General features: G+C 38.0%; 1 long non-coding RNA gene across 2 annotated transcripts; it reads left to right on the forward strand.

Annotated features, from left to right (window-relative positions):
* The first annotated feature begins 5675 nt into the window (after positions 1–5675).
* Positions 5676–7767, forward strand: LOC133829405 (uncharacterized). Of its 2 annotated transcripts, none has more exons than XR_009891749.1 (4): positions 5676–5781; positions 6778–6855; positions 7097–7191; positions 7483–7767. It is a non-coding gene; the product is annotated as an uncharacterized LOC133829405 (long non-coding RNA). The 2 variants fall into 2 exon arrangements; XR_009891748.1 differs by having other exon boundaries at positions 6783–6855.
* Positions 7768–23399: the final 15632 nt, after the last annotated feature.

A 23399-nucleotide genomic window follows, 5' to 3' on the forward strand; every position in this document is an offset into this window, starting at 1 on the left:
GTTTGCATTGACACAAGAAGAAGCTAAGGCTTCTCCCTCAGTTGTTACAGGTCAGCTTCTTAGTACTGAAACCCCTTATAATGTGTTGATTGATTCTGGTGCTATACATTCTTTTGTTGCTAGTAGTATTATTGATACACTGTGTAGACCTTGTGATTTCTATGCTGTGGGGTTTGGAACATTGTTACCCACTGGAGAGTTAGTGTTATCCAGGAGATGGGTCAGATCTTTGCCAGTGACAGTGGAGGGTAGAGAGTTATCAGTGGATTTAATAGAGTTGGTTATGACTGACTTCGATATGATATTGGGTATGGATTTGTTGGCAATGTATGGGGCAACCATTGATTACAAAAGGAAGATGGTCACCTTTGAGCCTGAAGGTGAGGATCCTTTTGTGTTTGTTGTTGCTGTACATGTACCTCGCATTCCTATGATTTCTGTATTGAGGGCTAGGGATCTATTTCAAGGAGGTTGTGTTGGATTCTTAGCCAGTGTGGTTGATACCACTCAGGTCGTGCTAGTGAGACCAGAAGATACCAGGCTTGTTTGTGAATTTCTGGATGTGTTTCCAGAAGAATTGCCAGGGTTACCACCGCACAGAGAAATTGAGTTGGTTATAGAACTGGCACCAGGGACAGAGCCAGTGTCTAGAGCGCCTTACAGAATGGCCCCATCTGAGTTGAAAGAATTAAAGGTATAGTTGCAAGAACTGTTAGATTTGGGTTTTATCAGACCTAGTTTCTCACCTTGGGGTGCGCCAGTTATGTTTGTAAAGAAGAAGGATGGTTCTCTGAGGATGTGTATTGATTACAGAGAACTGAATAAGCTGACAATTAAGAATAAGTATCCTTTGCCAAGGATAGATGATCTGTTTGATCAGTTGCAAGGTCAGAAGGTATTCTCAAAGATCGACCTTCGTTCTGGTTATCATCAGTTGAGGGTCAAGGAGAGAGATATACCGAAGACTGCCTTTCATACCAGGTATGGGCATTATGAGTTCCTAGTTATGTCATTTGGATTGACTAATGCCCTTGCTGCGTTTATGGAGTTGATGAACAGAGTGTTCAAGGATTATCTAGACCAGTTTGTGATCGTCTTTATCGATGATATTCTGGTATATTCTCAGTCTGAGTCAGAACATGAGCAGCATTTGAGGTTGGTTCTACAGAGACTGAGGGAACAAAAACTATTTGCTACGTTCAAGAAATGTGAGTTCTTGTTATATCAGGTATCCTTTCTTGGGCACATTGTCAGTAAGGAGGGGATTAAGGTAGATCTAGCGAAGGTTGAAGCGGTCAGAGATTGGTCAAGGCCAAAGAATGCTTCTGAGGTTAATAGTTTCCTTGGTTTAGCAGGTTATTATAGGCAGTTTATCGAAGGGTTCTCAAAGATAGCTAGTGCATTGATTGAACTGACATGCAAGAGCCAGAGATTTGTGTGGTCAGATAAGTGTGAGAACAGCTTCCAGGAACTGAAGCAGAGATTGATTACAGCTCCAATTCTGAGTCTTCCGACAGATCAAGAGAAGTTTGTGATTTACTGCGATGCTTCTCATCAGGGTTTGGGCTGTGTTTTGATGCAATCAGAGAAGGTAATTGCTTATGCTTCTCGTCAGTTGAAGGAGTATGAAAGGAGATATCCTACTCATGATTTAGAGTTGGCGGCTGTGGTTTTTACTTTTAAGATATGGAGGCACTATCTCTATGGAGAGAAGTGTGAGATCTATACAGACCAGAAGAGCCTGAAGTACTTCTTCACTCAGAAAGATTTAAATATGAGGCAAAGGCATTGGCTAGAGTTAGTAAAAAATTATGATTGTGAGATTTTGTATCATCCAGGAAAAGCCAACGTGGTAGCTGATGCTTTAAGCCGGAAGGGTCCGAGGCAGATTTATGGTATGAGGCTGACAGCCAGAGAGTTAGCAGATGATATGACCAGAGCTGGTATAGAGTTGCTGGTGGGCCAGTTGGCTAATATTTCGCTATAGTCTACGCTATTGGAGAGGATCAAGGAGGGTCAGCTCAATGATCCATAGCAGATCAAGATAAGAGAGGTTGTTCTGGCTGGAGCATCCAAAGATCATTCAGTGTCTGAGATAGGTTTGTTGAGATACAAAGGGCGGATATGTGTTCCATTAGACACTGCTTTGAGGCGAGAGATTCTAGATGAATCTCATACTACACCTTACTCTTTGCATCCAGGCACCACCAAGATGCATCAGGATGTGAGATCATTGTATTGGTGGCTGAGGATGAAGAGAGATGTAGTTGAGTATGTGGCTAAGTGCTTGACTTGTGAACAAGTCAAGGCTGAGCATCAGAGGCTGGCAGGGTTATTGCAGCCAATGGATATCCCAGAGTGGAAGTGGGAGGACATCACAATGGATTTTGTGGTGGGCTTACCCAGGACTGTTGGTCAGCATGATTCTATTTGGGTGATAGTGGATCGCTACACCAAGTCAGCTCACTTTCTGCCAGTGAGGACTACATATCAAGTTGACCAGTATGCAGATCTCTATGTGAGAGAGATCATGAGCCTCCATGGAGCGCCTAGGTCGATCATTTCAGATCGGGACCCTACTTTTACTTCTAAGTTCTGGGGAAGTTTGCAGAAGGCCATGGGGACACAGTTGAAGTTCAGTGCAACTTATGATCCTCAGACAGATGGGAAATCTGAGAGGACGATCCAGATATTAGAAGACATGCTGACAGCATGTGTGCTGGACTTTGGTGGATCTTGGAGTAAGTATCTACCTTTGATAGAGTTCTCCTACAACAATAGTTATCAGTCTACCATTGGAGTTGCACCTTATGAGATGTTGTATAGTAGGAAGTGCAGATCTCCCATTCATTGCGCGATGAGACAGGTGAAAGGAGATACTTGGGTCCTGAGGCAGTTCAGAGGACTAGTGAGGCCATTGAGAAAATTAGAGCTCGGATGCTCGCTTCTCAGAGTAGACAGAAGAGCTATGCAAATCCCAAGCGCAGGAACATGGAGTTCCAAGTGGGAGACTATGTCTTTCTTAGATTCTCGCCATGGAAAGGGGTGAGAAGGTTTGGGAAGAAGGGCAAGCTGAGCCCTAGATTTGTGGGTCCATTTGAGATCTTGGAGAGGATTGGTCAGGTGACTTACAGATTGGCTTTGCCTCCGGCATTGTCAGCCATGCATAATGTGTTTCATTTTTCAGCTCTTCGGAGGTATGTATCTGATGTTAACCATATTTTGAGTTATGAAGATCTGGAGCTTGAGCCAGATCTCTCCTTTGAGGAGCAGCCAGTTCAGATACTTAACAGGAAAGGTAAGGTCCTCAGGAATAAGACGATACCTTTGGTTAAGGTGTTGTGGAGGAACAGCATGGTCGAGGAACAGCATGCCGAGTTGTTTAGGTAAATTTCAAGGACGAAATTTCTGTAAGGAGGGGATAGTTGTAATGCCCCGAATCCTCCGATGTGATTTAATGGCTAGATTAGTAGGTCGGGAGGGCCATAACTATTAAATTATGCCATTAAATGATTAAATGCATGTTTATGTGAATTATATTATTATATGATGTTATATGCATGCATGTGGGTCCACATTTGAATATTATGACGTTTTGGCAATTTGGTCCGTTGAGGGCATAATTGAGTATTTGGGTGCATATACTGATTTGTGAATCAGATCCCATTATTATGGAGATATATTTGAGATATATAATGGATTAGCGGTTTTGTCATAACAGGGTCAATTATTGGGTAGTAAGATCGTTTATTTCATGATAAATTGGGATTTATTGAGATCAAGATGAAATTTGGGAAGTTTTGACTATAATGTCCCAGGGGAGGTTTTTGGGACCCCGAGCACTAGGTTTTATTTGAGGTTACTTAAGCTTGAAGTAGCTTGTCAGATAGAACGTACATTAGAAAACCTCTCGTTCTTTCCCGTTAGCTCATTTTTACCGTTCGAAGCCTTTTTTGAATATTTCTCGAGTTCTAGGAGTCGAATCAATCGAGGATAGAGGCATAGTGATCCTAGGAAAGATTAGAAGCTTCTTAACCGAAGTGTTCGATGAGAAACAACCCAATCAAAGGTAATCTAAGTATAAAGTTTTGAGTTTTAAGAGTTTCTATGCTTTGAATTGGATTTTGTGAACCGTTGAGTTTTTTGTTCGATTGAGCCTTGGGTTTTCATGGTTTTGGACCATTACGAAGCTTGGGAACTTTGATTTGATGATTTTTTAATGTTTAGGCATGATTTTGGAGGCTTTGGGATGTTGGAGAACGTGTTTGGGCATGTTCTGGTTGGGCGCCGCGGCCCTGTTCTTGGAGAGCTGCGGCCCTAACTCGAAGAAACAGGTGGCTAAGTTTGTGCCTGCTGGGCGCCGCAGCCCTTGTTTTAGAGGTGGTTGGGGGCCACGGCCCAATGTACCAGGGACGTAGCCCTTGAGCAGGGTTGAGCCCGTTTGTGTGTTTTGACCACGGGAACATAGTTTTAGGCCTCGTGATTGTTCCTACTACTTGGATTAGTTTGGATTGATGTCCCGGAGGCTAGATTTTTGTTTGGGAACCTATGTTAATCATTTTTATTGATGATGTCTCGTATTTGGTTATGACTAGGTGACCGCTAAAGGACTAAAAGTTTATCGTTCTCAAGGGTCGTTCTTTTATTCATTCTAGCTCGAATCTGAGGTAAGAAAACTGCACCTTGTGTATATATTACATGCGTGATTGTTATTAAGGCATGTTGATTGATAAATGTGGACATGGATTGCATATTAAATGCTAGAGAATATTTCTTATCTGTATATGGCACTGACTAGTCAGGGACACTGACCTAAGAGTCAAAAACGACATAAGTGTCCTGAACACAGGGCCAAATGAAGATTGGATCTAATCGATATCAGCGTTGAATGGCTCTAAGGCATTAATGCTGGCCCGACCCTAAGGTCGATGAATTTATAAGCGCTTCGCCAGTCGAAGACTAGTTACTCAGAGCCAGGGCCTAAGGCCCAGGTGACCGCTTGTAACATGGCTAGGGAACGATGTTCCATGGTTATGACTCTATGGTCATGAGGAAGGTTATGTTGGTGACCAGTCACCATGCACCTATCATGTTTAAACTATTGAAAGGTTTACTTACCTGTTAAGCCCCGGTGACCCTATCGTCACAAGGATGAAGGGAGTTATTCCCAATTTAGTGACTTTTGCGACTGACCATAAATGATCTCTAAATTGCTTAGATAGTAGACATACATAAATTTATAGTTATTTCAATGATTATTTTTCCTTTTCTGCTAGGATTGTTCTTTTTATTTCACGAGTTTAAATAAAAGCTATTGTTCTCTTTAAAATAATGTCATGTTTACAGAGGATAATTGTTGATCTTATGGCTGTAGCAGAGTGATTTCTTTTGCATTTTCAATTCTTTAAGATGACTCTGCACTCATCAACCAGACTTCTAGAATAGTAACCTTGTATGCAAATGGAATCTCATATGTTGTTTCTTGTAACTCAATTTTTCCAGAATTTACTCTTGCCCGGCTAACATTAAATTATTTTACTTTTAAAGACGGTCACATTACAGGTACTAAAGAAGGCTGGTCGGCCATCAGAACGTTTGGTGAGCCATGCGGATTGCAAATTTGAGAAACCAATGGAGCATGGGTGTGTGCATGTCCATGAGATTACAGAAGTTGTTGGGACTGAAGAGGCAGAAACAAATGCTATGTATGATAAAGAACTAAAGGAGGCCATTAGAGGAGTACAAGATGGTGTGACTGCTATAAACGAGCATTTGGAAGAGGTCAGATATGAAATTGTGGCCCTTGAATCTGAATGATTTAATTTCATATTTTGATTGCTTAAGGAGATAGTCTCATAGTTGCCAAACCAGCCCTGCAAAAATGTAACAGCTAGAAAAACGTATAATTTGCTAATAACTATAAAGATGGTATTATTTTTGTGATGGTTTTGCTGTTCCCTATCCCATATTTTTTGTTTTACATGGTTCTCTATAGCTCCCACTGTAAATAGCCCAAATTTCCATTCAATTGATTTATGAAATGGATGAGTAGGTTTGAATGGTGGGATGAGCATGGGTTTGGATCGAATGGTTTTTGGAAAAAACGAAGAGAAGTTGTCGTGGGTCTATTTTATACTTTAGTTCAATTTATGCGACTATTCTTTTATACCTAAATAAATAGCCTTAGTATGTCATTTTTTCACTTGTTATACCCATAAATTATACTAATAATTCTAGACTGACTAGCTTTAGTTAGATTGGATGTAACTTTTTATGACAAGAGTATTCAATTTGACAATATGAGTGGATATACCAGTATATATGACATAATCATTTTTTTAAAACACAAACACACTCTTATACTATGCTTATTGTAGTTTTATGCGTACTCTCTACTAAAAATTTATATTATGTGTAAGATATAACAATTAATAATGTCATCATTGGCACATACAATAAGCGAGTAATACTATAAATAAAGCTATTTTGTGATAATATTAATTAGTAATGATATATGCACTGTAGTAGTAATTTTAATATAACAATTATCATTTTAAATAAATAAATGTGATTGGTAGTGGTTGTAAGCTAAGCATTTATTTTCGTCAATTTTCTTTTCCAAAACCCCTCATTTATATGGGTGGGTTGTTCTGTACAGAGACAATATCATATTTATAATTTTTAGTCATTATATTTTGGATTTGTTTTTTGCTCAATCTCAAGATGAAGCTTAGCTCGAAGCCACACTTTGAATCTCTCTAAATTTGTCTTATTTAGTCCAGTAAACAAACTCGTGACACATCCTTGGCACTAAAGTGATGGACAAAAACAAGCAGTTGATTATTTTCTCTTTGGGTAAGCTATAATTCTCTCTCCCTGTCTATAATTTTGTGGATTTTAATTATTAGAATATTTATTCAATTGATCTTTCTTGTTTACATAACGCAATCAATGTGTTTGTGAAAAATTCCCTGAGGGTAGCTAGCATAGTGAAATCTACATATATGTTTGTTTCCATAATGCACTCGATGTGTTGAATGTTAAAAAGCTATTTTTTAAAAAAATTTATTTATTTTGTCTTATATAATTTTTTCAGCAATTTGATGCTGGTGGAAAACTATTGCATAAATTGGATACTAAGCTTGCAGTTAGCTCTTATGGGGAGGGTGAACTCGCCAGCCTTATTCAAATGTAAGGTTATATCAAACCTCGTTAGTTTATTAATAATAAAAAAAAACCATGTGAAGTTTTGAAGAAAGAGAAAGAGAAAATTGATTAGACAACTGGCCATCCTTGTAGAGATAAAAGGATATGAGTGTTCTTTGGACACAATACTAGTTTCATTTTTGGAGAACAAAAGCTTTCTGCAGAGGTTTTCTTTCCCCAAATACCAACAAGAAACGGTAAATATTAATGATTGAATGTCATATTTGTTTATTTATTTTTCATATAATGAGCTTACTTTTGTCACATTATCTATAGATTATACATTAAACAACCTCCATCAACAGTCTCTGGATATGATGATGAGGTGGAATGGGCAGAATAAAAAATCAAAGAAACTAATATGTTTACTGTAGACAAATATCAACAGGCGAGGTTTTCCAACACTTCAGAGCTGTAGATTTCACTTTATAATTTGGTGCTTTTCCATGGAGATATAGCTTATAGCATATTTATTTTATCGCTAGCATAGTATGGGAGTTTGAGTTTCTGCATTTTCCCTCTTGTCATGTATGGTTTTAACCCATGATGAGGGTAGCTCCATAGTTTGTTGCCTTAATGTTTGGACTTTTAACCCATCAATTCCTTCTAAAGATTTCATTGTCTAGAAAATGTGTAGATTGTCTTGAACTTCTTAATTTTACTTTGATATGTAGAAGCATGATGGTCATCCATCAGGGTCAATGGTTGACTTTGCAAGCGACATAGATGGGTCTCCGATTTTAGCTGTTAGTAGCTTGGCGTTTCATTCAAAGGTTTCACTTCTCACTTTGAATGTTTGATTATTTTATTTCTTTAAATTTGAGTAACTTTAAAGCGGCACTCTACGATGATTAGTTTTTTATGAAATTGCAAGAGCATGTTTTGTACAGTTACCTAAAGCGTATGTGGATTCTAATTAGAGGAAATAGTCTAAATAAAATAGTTTATTATTCAAAATGTAAAAAGTGCAAATAAATGTGACCAAAATTATTTATAGAACATAACTGTAAAATTCTCTTTTTGGATATTGTGTAGTCTTGGTATCTGCCATTTTGGTTTCATTTTTTTTGTGCTAGTGAATTCATCCAAGACTAGCTTCCACATACTACCATGGTATAAAGCAGTTTAAATAGACAAGGCAAATGTATGGCTAATTATTTTAGCAAAATCATAATAAGGTTAGAAAGTTTAGATATCACATTGCAGGTAGGAGGTTCAGAGTATGGCCAATTATTTTAGCAAAATCATAACAATTTTTATTCTTTGTTTTACATGCATTCCTGGATTGATTTAAAGTTTAAAAAATGCAAGTTTTATTGATATTCTCATTACTCAAGAATGAGAAAAAAAATCATAAATGGTTGACTTACAATTACCTTACCCTGATTAATATTTTCATGGCTTTGTGAAAAAGCTTTCTGCCTCACAGGTATTTTTTAGAAGTAACTATTCTTTACTTATTCCTCTCGAGACAAGTTTATATCAAAGACCAATCAATTTGACATTTGGTTCTTATTTTTTTTGGAAGTTTCTATGTTGTGGTGGCTTCTGTTTTGGGCAATTGGGAAAGTTAAATTTAGCATCCCTCGTTTGAATACAGTTATTTTTCTACTTGTGTAGACTGTGGAGAGTAGATTTTGATTTCTGGCATATCAGGTTATTACTACCATACCATCAACTTGGCAGATGTTGATAATTTTGGGACAATGGTTTAATTTTTTATGTGAGCTATACAATGGTAAATGTAGTTTTATTTTCAAAATATGTGTATGTGTCTGTATGTGTTACTGCTGATCAGGCTACTATTGCTGAAATATCTTGTCCAATTGTTTCTTGTGTGTAGTTAATTTAGTAATACTTTGAATTGAGATGTCATGTTTTATTATGTATAGTGGTGGAGGAGATTAAAGAATGTTTCATTGTTTTGAGAATAATGCATTAGATATTCTTAGTTTAACTTATTTACTGATTTGCAGGCAGATGTAGATAACAGTGGAACAATTGATTATGGAGAGTTTGTAGCAGCCACTTTGCATTTAAACAAAATAGAGAGAGAAAATCATTTGTTTGCGGCATTTTCCTACATCGATAAAGATGGAAGTGGCTACATTACTCAAGACGAGCTTCAACATGCTTGCGAGGAGTTTGGTGTAGAGGACGTCCAGCTAGAAGAAATGATGCAAGAAGTTGATCAGGATAATGTGAGTATTTCTCTGATGATTATTCTGTTATTCCACCAATTGAATGGCTATAAATTAAAATTCAGAGATTTAAAGAGTTCTTTTCCTTGCATAGGGCATATGATCATTCAAATTTTATTTTGAGCCATTAGTTGTTTTGTTTTGCAAATATCAAGATGGACTCATTAGAATTTAAGATCTTGTTTCTGTGGTTGAATTTACTTTTTCTTGAATTGCTACTGCTAGTGTGAATTTGGCTTAAACATCTTACTGTCTACTAAAATGTAACCTGCATTCTTTCAAGACTTGCATTTGTTTTCTGTGATTCATGGTTGAATTCGATATGGCTATCCCTTCTATTTGTTTCATCTCCAAGACCTTACTATTTCTCCCACATTTTTTTTCTCCGTGCAAGATGGGCGCATAGATTATAACGAGTTTGTGGCGATGATGCAGAAGGAACTATTGGTGTTGAAAGTAATAACTATTCACTATGTTGAATATTTAAGACTCCTTGAATACTTAAAGAACATTTTGTTGTTGATGACAGTGTTGAATGTTTTAAACTAATTTGTGGATTGTTAATACAATGTTGAATGTTTTTACTTTTTGTTATTTGAAAATCAAGTTCATTTGATGATGCTAGTATATATTAGAAAGTTAATTTTAATTATATAAAAAAAATTAAAATATAATGGAATAAATTAGTGTTATAATACGAAAATTGTGTTGTAATGTCTATTACAATAACACTTTTTATGCAAAGAATTATGTTATGCAAACTTCATTATATAACACAAATAATGTGTTATACTAAAGTGTAGTATAACACAAAAAATGTGTTATTCTAAAGTGTAGTATAACACAAAAAAAGTGTTATACTAAAGTGTAGTATAACACAAATCTATAAGTATTGAAATGAGTTATATAATCGACTATAAATAACATAATTAAACACTTATCTATTTATTAAAATAACACAGAAATTGTGTTATCGTTGACAGTATAATAACACATTTGTATAACAATGTTAAAGTGTTATGTAAAGTACCCTGACCTACGATAACATAGTCAGTCTTAACACATCAAAAAGTGTTATGGTATGTTTTGATAACACATTTTCGGTGTTATTAAAAGAATTTTTTCTTGTAGTGAATTGTATAAAGGTACGAGAAGAGAAAATTTAGAACGAGGGTATTAACCTCAAACAAAGCCAAAATGTAAATTTTCTCGACCTTTAAGGTCTGATTATAAGGGGAATTAAAAGTCCCCGAAAAAAACAACAAAATCTACAAAATTAAAAGAGGCTCCTTGTCAACCCTAGCTCCTAGCAGCTCGGCATTGCGAAGACACCTCATCCTCCCCATCATTACCAGCAGCTTTGGAAGTTTCCACCATCACTGAAGCCTCATTGGCGAGACGATCTGTAGTGTCCCAGAATTTTTACTATGCTAGATAGTAGTAGTAGTTTGTCGTATGTTAGATTTCCATGGATTTTGGTTCAAGTCGGGCCTTAGTTGGAAACTCATAGCAACAGTTATGGATTTTATAAGTTTAACCTATAATTTAGAAATATTAATTATAACATAAGGTTTGATTAATATTGCTTGTTGTAGATATATTATTAATTATAACTTAAGGTTTAGATAGAATTAATAAGAGCATGACACTTGTCATGCTTATGTTTATTAAGGATTTAAGTATTTTTGATGAATAGTTTAAATAAAAGAAAGATCTAGAAGCTCTAGAACCTTCCAGAAACTGTTAGGATCACGTTTAGACTCAGTCAAATCTTTTATCAATTCAAAATATGCTGAAAAAGGCAAATAAGTGTTTGGTATATCAATGTTTGCTGATATATCATAGCTATAGGGGCCGATATTTCACGTACGGAAGATACAAGAAACACATTGACTTCGCACGAACGGGGATCAGGAAAATTGTCTAGGCGATATATCGCCCAGGGTAGGTGATATATCGCCCCTGGTGCATCATTTTTTAATCTTGAGGATTTTTAAATTTAAAAACAGCCTTAACCACTTGGATATGCCTTTGAACGATTTTGAACGAGTTCTGGGCATCTGTTGAATGAAAATTTAAATATTTTTCATTTTATATTAATTTATTTATTCAAATTAAAAATGGTTAGTTTCACTCCTTGAACTCTATAAATAGGACCTGTGGATGCCAAAAATCCACCAAGAAAAAAATCCCCAGTAAATGGTTAAAATACGCACTTAGTCACATTATCAGGCTCAGACCTGTAAGTCTTCTGAAACCGGGAGATTATCCCAAGGGAAGCATCACCTTGTGGGCTGTGAAGTATGGCCTTGTTAGGCTAGGAGGCCAAGCTACGAGTCACAAGGGGCCAGGCGCATCAAGGGCCTCGCGCCATGCAACCCTCGACCACGCACAATGGTCTCACTATGCGAGGCTGCCCTTCCCCCGCATGCAAGGCTACCTTTCCCCCGCATGCACCTGCCAAGGCCACAAGAGTCTCACTATGCAAGGCTGCCCTTCCCCCACATGCGAGGCTACCCTTCCCCCACATGTGCCTGCCAAGGCCACAAGGGTCCCACTATGAGAGGCTGCCCTTATCCCACATGCGAGGCTACCCTTCCCCCGCATGCGCCTGCCAAGGCCACAAGGGTCTCACTATGCGAGGCTGCGCTTCCCCTGCATGCGAGACAACCCTTCCCCCGCATGCACCTGCCAAGGCCACAAGGGTCTCACTATGCGAGGCTGCCCTTCCCCCGCATGCGAGGCTACCCTTCCCCTGCATGCGCCTGCCAAGGCCACAAGGGTCTCACTATGCGAGGCTGCCCTCACCCGCGCGCCTCGTGACCCAGATGCGCGCCAATGCCTCGCACAGCAAGACACACCTCACCATGCTCATGTGCGTCTCGCGAGGTATGACCACACTAAGGAGCCTCGTACCACCATCGTCTTGTGGCCCTCATGCAACCCCATCACGCCTTGTGAGACCCATGTCCGAGCCTCGTGAATGCCCGGGTCATACATGGGTACTCACTTAGGCACCAAGGGTCTTGCCTTGTGAGACCCATCCCCATTCCTCGTGAATGCCCAAGTCATGCCTGGATACTCGCTTAGGTACCAAGGATCTTGCCTTGTGAGACCCATCCCCAAGCCTCGCACATGCCTATTTCCAGGCCTCCTACCTGGAGGTAAGGACGGGATAAAAGAAGTATGGATCGACACTTACTAAAATATAAAGAAACCTAGAGAAGATATTTAGGTAAAGGGGACCACTAGGGATGAGATAAATGTACGAGCACGGGATGTACAACCCTAAAAAAGGGCAAAGGCATGACTCTGACATCTGTGTCCTACAAGTAGTGGAGGTACGGATTTGTACAGAGAGTGGAAGCACTACATGCATACCTCTGACTATGTACCAGGCCGACACCATAACCTTCTGCTCCACCACGACCAGTGCCACTACCATGAAAATGTACCTCTGTACAATCTTGTCCCCTGGGACCACAATGTATGGGGAGCCATTAGAGCTCCAGTATAAATAGGTCATCACCCCTCTAGAAAGGGGGTTGGAAAATTGATTGTATGCTAAGGCTGTTAAGTAATATACAATTTCGACTCCATTGCAGTTCTACACATTTACTCTTTCAAGTTTTCTCCATCTTCTTCTGAGATACCTTTGGCAATATAGTCTTAGTTTTCTAACCTTATGTCGTTGACGAGATTTCACCGTCAACAGGATTTAGTACTCAGCCATTTTCTTCATTTTTCAAGCATTCTTCAGAGCCTCCAAGTTGCTAAGGATACTATAGAGATAAACCCTTGGGTTTTTGGGTTAAAAGCTTTATCATTCTAAGCGTTTCTTAACACTTGGGAAGTGAGATACAGTGAGATTTCCGTACCGAGGTTTAGATCAAGTCATAAAATTATTCAAGGTATCCCTATAACTAAGTTCAGTTCTTTATGGTTCTTTAGTTTTCTTTTATTTTCTTTCAGATCTTAACTCTTGTTTGTGATTCTTGATTAGGTATTTAAGTTTCTTGAAACTTAAGGTTCTTTTTCGTAAGATTCTTCTTGATGGTTCTCTTTTTCATCTCATTTCTTTAGAAATACTCATGGTTTGTGTTGTTGGCTTTTAGGAGTGTTCTAATCCCATTTTAGTTCTAAGAAATCCAGTTTGTGGTAAGGAAAATAGGATAGATTATATGTGCTTACATGTTTATGTTATGATATGTTTTATGATATAATATGTATATGTATAAATATGTTTTATAGTCCTTGGGCATATGACTTGCTTAGATAGCAAGCCCCAAGAATTTTTATTATTTTCATGGTTTAGAGTTATGATTTACCCTACCTCGATTAGTAGACAGAGAACCTAGATGGGTTATCATATACTACCATGTGATCTAACCTAACTCGATTAGTAGACAAAGGACCTAGATGGTTTATCACATGCCATGATAATGAGTTAATGGCCATTAATATTGTAGTCCTATATGATCAATCTTTTTATAGTCACATGTTTTAATATATGTTTATGATATAGTCTTATGTTTATAATTCATGATATATGTTGTTACAAGATTTTCCTTGCTGGGCATTAGGCTCATTCCTTTATTTTTAGCTTGATGCAGGAAAATGAATATGGACGGTGGAAAGATTCTTGGCAGCTTGGCTTATGTGTTGAGGATGAATGGATTGAATGGATTGTGTGACGATCAAGGATGACGTTGTTTTAAAGTTTTTTTATTTATGTTTTATGTATTTCCGCACTTAGCTTTTAAACAATTGATTTAAGTTATGTTTTATGTTGTTATGTATTAAACAATGGGTACCCATACTGAATTTTGTATTTCATATTTTACTTTGTATTTTGCACAATATTTATTTTGGGGTATTAAATAAAGTTATGTTATTTCTTATGTATGTTTTCCAAAATAGTAGTTATGTCTAGTAGTTTCAATGGTCCCAGGTCTTAGAAATAGTCGAGGCATTACACTGTAACGCCCTTGTTACCCCAGAATAGTTATGGTGATCAGTGAACTGGAAATTTGACCCGCTACCCGAGTCCTTTGGTTAAAAATGTGTTCTAAGTGTTGTTAACAGGTTAAGGTTGAAAACAATAAAAAGGAAAGGATATATTTCATTTAGTATACAAACTGCTCATGAGCTATTCAAAACATTTCCAATTTGTCTAATATACTAAATGGCCTCTACTGTTTCAAATTTACAACCTCGCCGACCTAAGCGGCAAAAATAGGGTAAACACCCTAGCTCCTCTCAGAATTCCTTGGTCGTGGTGGTTAAGTGGCCGCATATGTACACATCACCACCTAAGCTCTCCACTCAAGGCTAAGTGAGCTTTTCTTTTCCTTTACCTGCACCACATAGCACCCATGAGCCAAGGCCCAGCAAGAAAACACAATAAAGCATGAAATAATATCAATAATGACCATAATAATAATTCAGTACCATCAGTCCAAAACAGATAGGTGACCGTCCCAAAAGTCACTAAATTGGGAATAACTCCCTTCAGCCTTATGACGATAGGGTCACCGGGGCTCAACAGGTAAGTAACCTTTCATTAGCTTTAACAGGATAGGTGCGTGGTGAATGATCACCAACATAACCTTCCTCATGACCATAGAGTCATAACCCTGGAACATCATTTCCTAGCCATGTGACAAGCAGTCACCTGGGCCTTATGCCTTGGCTCTCAGTAAGAAAAATTGCATATTATAATCTTTCAAAGAAGATGAGATAACTATATCATAAATACATTACAACTTTTTGGGAAAATATACTATATAGGGCTTAGCATACAACTAATTTAAATAAACAACAAACGTTCTTCGTGATTTCATCATTAGACACATGATAGTAATTAGAGAAGTAATTAGGCTCCTTGGGAGACAATGAAGTTCTGTAGATCTCATCAAAAGCTTCTCAGAGTGTAGTATTCTCCCAGCAAGCCATGATCCCTTTATTGGCATGGATGTCTCCAAGTGAGGCCACGTCCTGAGGAAAACACTAGCGGCCCTCCCATCTTCTTGACCAAGTAGTCCTCCAGGTCTAGGAGTTTGTCCTCAGGCATGGAGAGAGCGCCAGGTGTCAGTCACTGTAGCCTTGGGTAACCACAAGATTATCTGACATCTTTTTTGGTGTCTTGATTACTGCCCTCAAGTTCGTACACTCGATAATTGGTATTTTCCACAATGTCGTCTGACAAAGGATAATGTGTAGCCACATTCTGATAATGTCAGAGGTGTGTCTCTCGTAAAGTTTGCAGGCTACAACCTACGAATTGGGTCCCGCTATGCGCACGGGCCCACAATCTTAGATAGAACATTCGGAGGGGTTGAATAGCAATTAACTCCCCAAATAATTGGGGAATATTTGTAATAAATGATATTAATGACCCTTAACCTCTATAAATAGGGTTAGAGTACAATTGTAAAAGGGTTCACAACTTTTGTATTCAGAGCAACACATACGTTGCCTGAGAAAAGTTCTATTGAAGCTTGCTATTTCAAACTTCAAGAACACTAATACTAAATCCTCATGGACTAGGATAGTTTAATAACATGAACCATGTAAAATCTCGGTGTTTATCTTCTTTATTTTCAATAAGTTTTGTTAACTATGATATAAAATCACAATATAATGGTGATCATTAATAACAATCAAAAACCAATCTTTACCATAAATAAAATATCCTATCATTAATATTCTTATATTCAAATCAAATAACACATTAATAACAATGATTATATTATTAATAAAAAATAAGTCACCATAAATGCGTTTGAATTTGCAAAAGAATCCAAAATGGTAGCTTACCATATTCCATACGTTGTAGTGACTAAAGGCTATAATCCATATCTTTTATAAACTCATAGGTTTATAAACACAATATCATTGTTGCTAATCAAGAAGTTGAAGTAATATCAACATCAAACTCACAATATCATCATTTTCACGAAATCTGCTTTACTTATTGAGAGTCTCATTGTAACGGCGTACTACCCTAGAATCGCTACCATGTGGTTTTAAAATGTCCATTTGACTCGCTAATCAATGTGTTAGACCCAAAACTGTGATTGAATTAAAGTAAAGATTTATTTACTGAAACTTTATTATAAAAGGTTTTAACATTTATTAAGATCATAAAAATTAACTCAAAAGCATATTTGCAACTTAAAAGCCATTATGCAATCGACCTAGACGACAAAAATAGACATTTACATAGCGTTTCTCAAAACTACCCCAGCTGTGGAGGCCAGGTAGGCAAAATATGTATGCACCGCTCCATGCCCTCCAACTCATGCTTGGTCAGCCTTACCCTTGACGTTACTTGCACCAGAGATCACCCGTGAGCCAAGGCCCAACAAGAAAACTCCATAAACATAACATACAACAATTCATTTCAGTAAATGCATAACTAAACAAACACAACAGACAATTCACAACAGCGGCTTAAGGCGATTGAGGTGCATTACTAGGCATTAAGTTCACGGTCCTAACCGAGTGGGTGAGTACATCACCCTTAGATGGCCATGCCATGGAGGCCTACATTCAGCATGCTTATTGTTGATTGCGACCCTTGCCGATCCCGACACTTGTCGCTTAATCACATCACATATATAACACAGTAGTTGCAAACATCTATACATATCACTAAACATAATATGAGCACAAATAATCAGGCCATGACCTACTTTAGGGCACAGACAGATTTCTTACCTGAACTCTACAAGTCCTGGGTAAGCGACCTAGACTAGATCCTCGTCAACTACTCGGATTAGCCCTTAGTCACAATATTATGCAAATTCCATCAATCTCAGCTAAATAAAGACATCCAAACCTAGTTCTAGTCACCGGGGCCTCGGTAACTATTAAACCGGGTAGTAGGAACCTTCCCAAGCCCCTAAGTTTGAGTTCCCGAGCTTAAAAACACTAATTGGCAAACATTTTCTATTTGAGTCGCGGCGCTCCTTAGAGACATCGTGACCCTCTACAAGTCAGAGAGCAATCTAGGAATTTTCCTAATCACGCGTCGCGGCGTGCCCTGCCTAGTGCCACGGCGCTAACGCAGTTCAACGAACCCCTTTAAGCCTCTGATTTCATGCAGGTCGCGGCATTCAAGAACACCACCGTGGCGCGACCCCGCGAACCCAGAAAGTCTGACATTTTCTTGCATTTTCCCAAAGCCTAGCCTAGCAACATATCAGTAATACAACAACTCCTTACAGTAAAACAACATTGAAATGCACCAAAAACCCCACAAACCACAATAATCAAAAGTTGACTAAACATCCTTAAGTGTATCCAAAACCAATAAGAAATTCACAAAGTAACATGTTCTAAATCTTACCTCAAGGTTGATTTTGGCCCTCAGCTGTCTCTAATTTTGTTCCTAGCTTGATTCCCCCATTCACAGCCTTAAATTCCATAACTTTCTCTTCTAAAATCCCAAAGCCTCCCAAGCCCTTAGAGAGAGAGATGAGGGAGAGAGAGAGTGGTGTGGGAGAGAGACTGAGTGTTGCCCTTCTGTTTTGGTTCTAGGTTGCTAAGGTTCCAAGCCTAAGTCTATCCTTAACATTAAAAGACTAAAAAGCCCCTAATCCTATCCTTAGTCCTCTAATGAATCCATGGGCAAACCCGTCATTTTCCACATTCCCACTAATTCCTCGAGTAGTCCTATAAATCCCCAATTTTTCCTAGCATACCCAAATAATCAGCAAATAATTACCCGTTACTCGATAAACCCCGAATACGTACCACATTCCTAAAATACCTCTAGGCTTATCCTGAGCTGGGTATTTGACCCCATTGTGACTACTCCGCTAATCTACTCACCAGGTTCGCCTCGAGCTCAATATCGCAAATATTCCCACATAATAATGTGGTCTCAATCGTAACACACATAATTACATTTATGCCCCTAACGGGCCAAAATTACAAATGTGCCCTTATTAACCAGAATGGGCCCACAAGCATATTTAATACACCTAAATATGAATATTTATTCATATTATAATATAACTCAAGAAATTAATTAATGATACACATATATCTTAATTAGTTGACCTAATAATGTTGTTAAATCATTTATTGCCCTCTCGGCACGCTAATCAAGGCACTAAGCCTTATTAACAAATTTGGGATGTTACAATTATCCCCTCCTTACAAAAATTCTGTCCTCAAAATTTACTTCAATAGTTCGAGATGCTGAACCCATATATTTGTCCCAAGCTCCCAAGTTGCCTCATCTACTTTGCTTTTTCTCCACAGCACCTTCACTAAGGCAATGGTCTTGTTCTGTAAGACTTTGTCCTTTCTGTCTAGGATCTAAACTGGTTCCTCCACATAAGACAAATGTTGATCCAATTCCAGGTTTTCATAACTCAACACATGTGCCGGATCTGATACATACTTCCTGAGCATAGACACATGAAACACGTTGTGAACCTCTGATAAAGCTGGAGGTGTAGCTAATCTATAAGCCACCTCTCCAACTTGTTCTAGAATCTCGAAGTAGCCAACAAACCTAGGACTTAGATTGCCTTTCACTCCAAATCGTTTCATTCCTCTCAAAGGAGAAACTCTAAGGAACACATGATCACCTACTTATAGGTGAACTAAATCTTAACTACATGCCCATAGCCTTCTACAGGCTTTCCCAGAACATAGAGGTGAACGTGGGGTCCCTGACGAACTCTATTTTAGAGCTCCATGGAGATGTACAATCTCGTTTACTTACAATTTAGCATACTGCTCCACCAAATCATTCAGCCCCACTTCAACTCTAGAAATCCAACCACGAAGTCCATGGTAATATCTTCCCACTACCACTCTGGGAGCCCTAAAGGCTGCAGCAACCCTGCTGGCTTTGGTGTTAGCCTTCACCTGCTGACAGGTTAAAAATTTGGCCACATAATTTACCATGTACTTTTTCATTCCTAGCCACCAATACAGAGCCTTTATGTAATGACCCAACTACTCTAGACTTTGGACCATTAACGATAACTATACATAGACACTAATCTTTAATAAAACTTACAAGGGAAATAAATATTACTTCATTAAAAACTTGTAAAAACAAATGTTAAACTACATAAAACTTTAAGTAGGATATGGGATCCCATTGTTTTAAAAGAAAAACATAACATAATTGATTACATAATAAAAGGCAGAAAAATACATATAAACCATAAGTAAAGAAACTTCATCCTCGAATCGAACTCTCGGCCCTTCGATTCCATTCCGCCTCAATACACATGCCCAAACTACAAAGAACCTTTCCCACCACCAAAGTTATTTTCCTGCACATATAAGCATAAAAGGAGTGAGCCTAATGCCCAACAAGGAAAATCTAACACATAAACCATATACATAAAATTCATAATGTAACATAAAACATATCATAAACATATGTCACATACATACTACAATGGTCATTATTACTTGGTGTCCCATAAACTAAACAAGTCATATGCCCATTAGATTTGTGGGGCTTGCTAGCTAAGCAAGTCATATGCCCATAAATTTACTGGGGCTTGTTAGTTATACAGGTCATATGCCCAAGTCTACAAATATACATAACATGACATAAATCATAGGTTAATCATAACACATATATTATAAGATAACGCATAATATAACATATAGAATCCTATCCTATTTTCCTTACCAAAAGAATACTGGGATATGAGAACAGATTTGGGACTTTGGAACACTCCTAAAAACCATAAATGAAAGGGTGAGTATACTAAAGAGAATGAGATGAAAAAGAATGAACGAACTATACCATCAAGAATATACTTACTAAAAACCTTATGTTCAAGAACTTAGATTTCCTATCCAAGAATAAAGAATAAAGTTAGGGGCTAAGTAGAAAACTATAAGAACTTGAAGAAAATAATACCAAATGAACTAGAGTTTTGGAATACCTTGAGTGCTTTTATGACCAATCTAAACCTTGAGCTAAAATGTGTTATAAACCTTACTTCCTAAGTGTTTGGTAAGCTTATAATTCCCAACCCAAGTGTTTACACTCTCACAATAACCTAGCAACTTGCAGCCTCTAAACTTAGCTTGATGAATGAATAAATGTCTGGGTACTAGGTCCTATTTATAGAGTTCAAGAATGAAAAGATCTTCATTTAACTTGAATAAAAGTAATGGCTTTTAAGTGAAAAATATTTGAATTATCGTTCACCAGAGGCTGAAGACTCGTTCAGAAAGATGCTGGACTTACCAAGAGGTTAAAGATTTAAAATGAGAACATTTTCAAAACACATTCAAAATGCACAAGGAGCCAATATATCGCCCCCTGTAGGCGATATATCGCCTGGGCCAGCATGCCCGAGGCTCGTCGAGGTGCTGGTGCGAAGTTACATGTTTTTCGTATCCCCGTACTGCGATATATCGCCCCCTATAGCTGCGATATATCGGCATACGCTGAATATTTAAACACGAAATTACACAATTTTAGCTTAATTTGAATTGAGTAAACAGCCTTGACTAAGTCCTCTAACGTTTTCAAAGCTGCTGACAGACCCTAGGATATTCAAATATTACTCTTAATAAACTTATTCCTAAAAAATACTTAATTATCATTAAACATACACATGACAAGTGTTACTTTCTTATTGGGTCTATCTAAACCTTATAATATAATGAATATTACCATCAATATCAGTCATATTAATCAAACCTTAGGTTAAAACTAATATTCTTAAACTATAGGTTAAACTTAGAAAATCTACAAGTGTTACTATGAGTGTCCAAATAATTCCCGATCTGCACCCAAGATCCACAGTCATAAAAATACTACTACTATTACTATTATACTACTATCTAACTAGCTAAGTAAAGTTCTTGGACTCTACACTTTAGATCTTGGTACATCTCCGTATTCGGATGTAGAAAATAAGGAGTGGTATAAGACTCATCCAGAATCTCTCGTCTAATACCAGAATCCATCGGAACGCAAATCTGATTTTTATACCTCAATGGTAAAGTCTCTAGCCACTCCATCTAAAACATTCTCCCTATGTTTCTTCAATTGAGGATCCTCCTTCTACTCAATTCTGATTCTCAAGGAGTGTGGACTGAAGAGTAATATTGGCTAGCTAACCAACTACCAATTCAATTCTCACTCTCGTCATTTCTTCAGTTAGCTTTTCTAATATCTGTATCGAACTGAACAACTGCCTTGGACCCCTTTGACTCAATGCGTCCGCCACAACATTGGCCTTTCCAGGATGGTACAAAATCTCACAATCATAGTCCTTCACCAACTCCTGCCAATGCCTTTGGTGCATATTTAAATTCTTTTGAGTGAAAAAATACATCAAACTTTTATGGTCAGTGTATATTTCGCACTTTTCTCCATATGGGTAGTGCCTCCATACCTTCAGTGCGACTGCTATCAGTTCCAAATCACGAGTGGGATACCTATGCTTATACTACTTCAGTTGTCTAGAAGAATATGCTATCATTCCAGCTTGCATCAATACACACCCCAAACCCTGCCTCAAAGCATCGCAGTAGACCAAAAACTTTTCCTTATCTAATGGAAGACTCAGTATCGGTTCCGTAATCAGTCGTTGCTTCAACTCCTTAAAAATGTTCTCACATCTATCTGTCCAGACATACTTTGTTTTCTTACACGTCAGCTCGGTCAGGTGTTGTTATTGTGGAGAATCCCTCAATGAATCGTTGATAGTACCCTGATAACCCCAGAATGCTTCTAACCTCTAGTACATTGCTCGGTCTCAACCAATCTCTCACTACCTCTATCTTTGTTGGGTCCACCAAAATCCCCTCCTTACTCACGATATGGCCCAGAAATGTTACTTGGGGTAACAAAAATTTACACTTACTAAACGTAGCATACAACTTATGGTCCCTCACCCTTAGTAGACCAAACGAAGATGTTGCTCGTGTTCTGTCTCTAATTGAGAGTGCACCAGTATATCATCAATTAATACAATTACAAGCATATCCAAAAAGAAATCTCGGAATACCCTATTCATCAAATCAATGAAGGTTGTTGGGGAATTGGTTAACCAAAAAACTTGACCAAGAATTCATAATGTCCATACCTTGTACGGAATGTAGTCTTTAGTATATCCTCCTCCTTAATTATTAGTTGATGGTAGCCAAACCTTAGGTCAATCTTAGAGAATAATGTCTTCCCTTGTAACTGATCAAACAAATCATCAATCTTGGGTAGTGGGTACTTATTCTTAATAGTCAACTTATTTAGCTCTCAATAATCGATGCACATTCTTAATGACCCACCCTTCTTCTTCACGAATACACTGGAGCACCCCACAGTGAAAAGCTTGGTCTAATGAATACTAGATCCAGTAATTCCTACAACTGAATCTTCAGTTCCTTTAACTCTACTGGAGCCATTCTATAAGGTGCCCTCGATACTGGTTCTGCTCCTGGTGCCAATTCTATGACAAACTCAATATCTCAGTGTGGTGGCAACCTTGGCAAGTCTATTGGAAACACATCAGGAAACTCACACACAAACCATGTCTCACCGGGTCAAACTGAAACAACCTTAGAGGTATCTACTACGTTTTCTAGGAATCCTATGAATCGTTTCTGCAACAGATATCTAGCTCTCAATGCAGAGATCATAGGTACTCGTGGTACACTCACTGTCTCCACAAACATGAAAGGTTCGTCTCCTTCGGGCTCAAAAGTTAGCATCCTTTGCTTGCAGTCTATCGTCGCCCCATACTTTGCTAACCAGTCCATCCCCAAAATCATATCAAAATCATCCATCACAACTTCAATTAGATCCACAGATAACTCCCTACTATCTATCTCCACTGACAATGCTCTAACCCACCTCCTAAAGACTACAAGTTTCTCAGTTGGCAACAAATTCCTAAATCCCCTAGCATACATATCACAATGTCTACACAGATGGTTTATCACTCTAGCAGAAACATAGATGACTGTTGGAAACGAAATAATCCTTTATCT

Source organism: Humulus lupulus, chromosome 4, assembly GCF_963169125.1.
Source record: "Humulus lupulus chromosome 4, drHumLupu1.1, whole genome shotgun sequence".
NCBI lineage: Eukaryota > Viridiplantae > Streptophyta > Magnoliopsida > Rosales > Cannabaceae > Humulus > Humulus lupulus.